Here is a 6,455-nt window from a genome sequence, read left to right on the forward strand (position 1 = left end):
ATTTTTCCATATTTTAAAGAGTGTAAATTTGCTGATATTTTCTATTTTATTAAGGTCGGTGTCATTGTGAACCCCAGGATCTGCTTGTCTGAAGATAATGTCAGTGCAGTACAGTTTGGTGTACTATGTGTGTAATTGGTGTCAAATGCTGAAATGTTCTTTGCTCAAGAACTTGAGTGTATTTGATACTGTTCCTTTCCAAAGTAGAAATGGGGCCTAATATAGCTGTAAATGGTTAACTTTATCTGTAAAACTGCTGATTTTGAGAAGGACATGAAATGATTATTGTGGAATTGTAGTAATTTTCCAACTGTTCACTTGAATGCCTGTACTGGACAAGGCAAGGGAATCGTTTGGCACAGCAGCCCCACCAAGACTGTTTTTCAGCAGCCGCCACTGGTCCATTGTCATTGTTGGTAAATAATAATTTCATAGGGTCCTCAATGGTGGCCAGCAAAATTTGCAAGACTTAGGTCATGTAACCTCTATTCAAAGTTTGGGATATTAGTACCTTCAATCATTACAGTATTACAATAAGTTTTATTATTGTGAATGAAGGTATACCCCAACCTTGACATAATGTCTCAAATAAATTTCACACGGAACATATTTGAGTGATGTCACTTTTAATTTGGGGTGTGCTTTATATATATATATATATATATATATATATATATATATATATATATATATATATATATATATATATATATATACACTCAACAAAAATATAAACGCAGCACTTTTGGTTTTGCTCCCATTTTGTATGAGATGAACTCAAAGATCTAAAACTTTTTCCACATACACAATATCACCATTTCCCTCAAATATTGTTCACAAACCAGTCTAAATCTGTGATAGTGAGCACTTCTCCTTTGCTGAGATAATCCATCCCACCTCACAGGTGTGCCATATCAAGATGCTGATTAGACACCATGATTAGTGCACAGGTGTGCCTTAGACTGCCCACAATAAAAGGCCACTCTGAAAGGTGCAGTTTTATCACACAGCACAATGCCACAGATGTCGCAAGATTTGAGGGAGTGTGCAATTGGCATGCTGACAGCAGGAATGTCAACCAGAGCTGTTGCTCGTGTATTGAATGTTAATTTCTCTACCATAAGCCGTCACCAAAGGCGTTTCAGAGAATTTGGCAGTACATCCAACCAGCCTCACAACCGCAGACCACGTGTAACCACACCAGCCCAGGACCTCCACATCCAGCATGTTCACCTCCAAGATCATCTGAGACCAGCCACTCGGACAGCTGCTGAAACAATCGGTTTGCATAACCAAAGAATTTCTGCACAAACTGTCAGAAACCGTCTCAGGGAAGCTCATCTGCATGCTCGTCGTCCTCATCGGGGTCTCGACCTGACTCCAGTTCGTCATCGTAACAGACTTGAGTGGGCAAATGCTCACATTCGCTGGCGTTTGGCACGTTGGAGAGGTGTTCTCTTCACGGATGAATCCCGGTTCACACTGTTCAGGGCAGATGGCAGATGGCAGACAGCGTGTGTGGCGTCGTGTGGGTGAGCGGTTTTCTGATGTCAATGTTGTGGATCGAGTGGCCCATGGTGGTGGTGGGGTTATGGTATGGGCAGGCCTCTGTTATGGACGAAGAACACAGGTGCATTTTATTGATGGCATTTTGAATGCACAGAGATACCGTGACGAGATCCTGAGGCCCATTGTTGTGCCAACATCCAAGAGCATCACCTCATGTTGCAGCAGGATAATGCACGGCCCCATGTTGCAAGGATCTGTACACAATTCTTGGAAGCTGAAAATGTCCCAGTTCTTGCATGGCCGGCATACTCACCGGACATGTCACCTATTGAGCATGTTTGGGATGCTCTGAACCGGCGTATACGACAGCGTGTACCAGTTCCTACCAGTATCCAGCAACTTTGCACAGCCACTGAAGAGGAGTGGACCAACATTCCACAGGCCACAACTGACAACCTGATCAACTCTATGCGAAGGAGATGTGTTGCACTGCATGAGGCAAATGGTGGTCACACCAGATACTGACTGGTATCCCCCCCAATAAAACAAAACTGCACCTTTCAGAGTGGCCTTTTATTGTGGGCAGTCTAAGGCACACCTGTGCACTAATCATGGTGTCTAATCAGCATCTTGGTATGGCACACCTGTGAGGTGGGATGGATTATCTCAGCAAAGGAGAAGTGCTCACTATCACAGATTTAGTGTTGTGTGGGCCGCCAGAAGAGGAGGTACTGCTGGCCCACCACCAAAGGGCGCCCTGCCTGAAGTGCGGGCTTCAGGCACGAGGGGGCGCTGCCGCCACGGACACAGCCGGGAGTGACAGCTGTCACTCATTAATTCCTGACAGCTGTCACTCATTCTTCATCATCGCACTCCATAAAACCCAGACGTCATCTCCACCTCATCGCCGAGATATCGTACTTCATTGGAGGTAATATCCTCAGCCATTTGTGTTTACTTATAAGCTGTATATTGTGAGTGTTTGCAGGAGTACCGATCCCTCTTCCTGTGGAGGCTGAGTGAGTGCAGGATGGCACTCTTTTCCTCTGAGGGATCACTGTAAATTCATCAGCATATTGAGTGAGAGGTGGAGGTGGCATTCCCACCGTTGTTGTTACTGGGTGTGCACACACCTACACTTGACTCTCTTTGTTCTCGCCGGCAGTACCAGATCCGACAGTCGGGGACAGTGATCACCTGGGAATTCGGGACTTGGCGGCTCCAGTATTCACCAGGTTCGGTGGCGGCGGAAATCGTGTGGTTCCGGCTCTTCTCAGGACAGACGTCGTCTATCCTCGAGCCTGCCCACACGTCACCTTTGTGGATTGACTGAAATCTTATTCTGAGATTGTCTGTATGTTCGTTGTGCTCCTTCACAACATTAAATTGTTAATTTTTGGCTCGTCTATTGACCATTCATTTGCGCCCCCTGTTGTGGGTCCGTGTCACTACACTTTCACAACATTTAGACTGGTTTGTGAACAATATTTGAGGAAAATGGTGATATTGTGTATTTGGAAAAAGTTTTAGATCTTTGAGTTCATCTCATACAAAATGGGAGCAAAACCAAAAGTGTTGCGTTTATATTTTTGTTGAGTGTGTGTGTGTATATATATATATATATATATATATATATATATATATATATATATATATATATATATATATATATATATATATATATATTTACACACACACACAGGATATTTAAAATGTTTCAAGGAAATGGTTACAGCTTCATGGGACTTGGGTTACATAGATAAACCCATGTTCTATGAACCATTAAATCTCCACACAATCTCCACACTTTGTTTACATAACCTTTGGCCTTGTAACCTTGAAAGGTCACTCAGGGGTCATAACCACTGAACTCAAACTGTTTGGAGCAAGTTCAGAACAAACATGAAATGGGTTGTGTGTTAGCCAAGAATAAAAAGTGGTTCAGTTTTGGACAGAAGTGATCAAATATCAAGGTCACACAGAAGCAGACTGTGATGATACCATGGCTGCATCATCTGTGACACAGTACATGGTGTCAGTGAATCAAATAATTAAATTTGCATGAATCCATGTCAAACATGCAACAACTACATTTTGCATGTTTGACATAAAGCAGTTCACATCATTTAATTTACTCTGTGTCAAGCTGAATCCCTGTATTGTTCCTTTGGATGCTCAGAACACAATCGTGTTTTTATCCTACAACTCACTTTATTAAGTGGAGTCTGACACCACAGCAGGAGAACAGCAAGTAAATTTACATGACCTCACAGCCTTTATATGGAAGATAAAAAACAAATAGCTTCGACTTGCCAGCTGTTTATTCATGTTAAATGGACTGTTTCCCAAAAGTCACTGCAAAAGTTATTCACTGTAACTAAAGTGTTCAATGTCATTAGTTTCCTCAGCAACAAAGTGAAAACAAAAGCTCTTTTCCCCTCAGTAGTTCAGTTCTCTCCCAGTGAAATTTGGTGCACTGTGCTTAGCTTTTCCAGAGAGGACTCAAGCTTCCACAATGTCATATTGTCACATATTCCCAAGTCAAACTATGTCTGCCTGAATATACAGCACAGCCAGAAAGTATTCACAGCACTGCACATTCTCCACATTTTGTTATGCCACAGCCTTAATACAAAGTGGATGAAATTTTTTCTCAAATTTGTAACACACAGTACCCCATAATGACAATGTGAAAAGCTTTGAGATTTTTTTTTAAATAACAAAATCTAAGAAATCACTTGTACATAAGTATTCACAGCCTTTGCTATGAAGCTCCAAATTGAGCTCAGGTGTGTCTTGTTTCCACTGATAATCCTTGAGATGTTTCTAGAGCTTAATTGGAGTCCACCTGGGGTAAAGTCAGTTGATTGGACATGATTTGGAAAGACACACACCTGTCTACATATAAGGTCCCACAGCTGGCAGTGCATGTCAGAGCACAAACAAACCATGAAGTCAAAGGAATTGTCTGTAGACCTCCTAGACAGGATTGTCTGGAGGCACAAATCAGGCAAGGGTACAGAAACATTTCATGCTTTGAAGGTCCCAAAGAGCACAGTGGCCTCTATCATCCATGAATGGAAGAAGTTCAGATACACCAGGACTCTTCCTAGAGCTGGCCACCCATCTAAATTGAGAGATCGAGAGGAAAAGGGCCTAAGTCAGGGAGGTGACCAAGAACTCGGTGGTCACTGTGTCAGAGCTCCAGCATTCCTCTGTGGAGAGGAGAGAACCTTCCAGAAGGACAACCATCTCTGCAGCAATCCAACAATCAGGCCCCTATGGTAGAGTGTCCAGACAGAAGCCATTCCTTAGTAAAAGGTACATGGCAGCCCATGAGGAGTTTGCCAAGAGGCACCAGAAGGACTCTCAGACCGTGAAAAACAAAATTCTCTTGTCTGATGAGACAAAGATTGAACTCTTTGGTCTGAATGCCAGGCATCATGATTGGAGAAAACCAGGCACCATCCCTACAGTGAAGCATGGTGGTGGCAGCATCATACTGTGGGGATGTTTTTCAGCAGCAGGAACTGGGAAACCAGTCAGGATTGAGGGAAAGATGAATGCAGCAATATACAAAGACATCCTGGATGAAAACCTGCTCCAGAGCGCTCTTGATCTCAAACTGGGGCGACGGTTCATCTTTCAGCAGGACAATGACCCTAACCACACAGCCAAGATATCAAAGGAGTGGCTTCAGGACAACTCTGTGAATGTCCTTGAGTGGCCCAGCCTGAGCCCAGACCTGAATCTGGCTGAACATCTCTGGAGAGATCTGAAAATGGCTGTACACCGACACTCCCCATCCAACCTGATGGAGCTTGAGAGGTGCTGCAAAGAGGAATGAACCAAACTGCCCAAAGATAGGTGCACCAAGCTTGTGACATCATATTCAAGAAGACTTGAGGCTGTAATTGCTGCCAAAGGTGCATCATATGTTGTGAGAAGAATTTTGAGAGAAAAAATTTTACTTCATTTTGGAATAAAGCTGTAGCATAAAATGTGGAAAAAGTGAAGTGCTATGAATACTTTCCGGATTTATTCCATGCTCCCAGTTTTTTCATGGACAAGCATGGAATGGGCAAAACTGCCTAAAGATAGATGCACCAAGCTTGTGGTGTAGTAGCTGCACTCTGCTTTTTGTTGTTATGACTCCGGCCATTCGCTTCCCTCAGGACACGAACTCACAATCCTCGGCATGGGACTCAGACTCTCTAACCAGAAGGCTAAAACCCAGGGCTCTGGCCTTGTGACCAGAGAATCCTTTTGAGCTGTTGGGAGTGAAGTCTCACTAACTACATACACACAGTGACACCTGCTGGCCTCCATTAGAGTGGCATCATATTCAAGAAGATTTGAGGCTGTAATTGTTATTGAGCAAAGGATGTGAATACTTACATACATGTGATTTCTTAGTTTTTGTTTTTATTTTTAAAACTTTGCAAAAAAAAAAAAAAAAAAAAACTTTTACATTTTGTCATTATGGGGTGTTGTGAGTAGAATTTTGAGGGGTAAAAATAAATTTACTCCATTTTGGAATAAGGCTGTAACATTACAAAATGTGGAAACAGAAGAAGTGAATACTTTCTGGATGCACTCTGGGTGCCCGTTGCGTTTTTATATGCAAGACTGTTGCAGTACACCACATATGCAACAATGGAGAAGATGCATCTAAAATGTAGTTTGCCGCAATATTGTTTTAAGCAGCACAATTACATTGATATGCCTTTAAAGTGGGGCAAATTAAAATGTCAAAGAGAACTAAATTTGCCTTTCCTCATTTAAACTAACAACTCCACATTGGAAGTGCTCTGATGTGGGCTGACAATCCAGAAACTATTCAGCTGCCCTGTTTCGTTTCTCAGTAGAGCTTTTCAGATCTGCACTCAAGGCTTAAAGTATTTACAGAGCTGCAGTCTGCTTTTCCTCAACCAAAGCCTCCCCAA

Source organism: Thalassophryne amazonica, chromosome 15 (genome assembly GCF_902500255.1).
Source record: "Thalassophryne amazonica chromosome 15, fThaAma1.1, whole genome shotgun sequence".
In the NCBI taxonomy this organism is placed as follows: Eukaryota; Metazoa; Chordata; class Actinopteri; order Batrachoidiformes; family Batrachoididae; genus Thalassophryne; species Thalassophryne amazonica.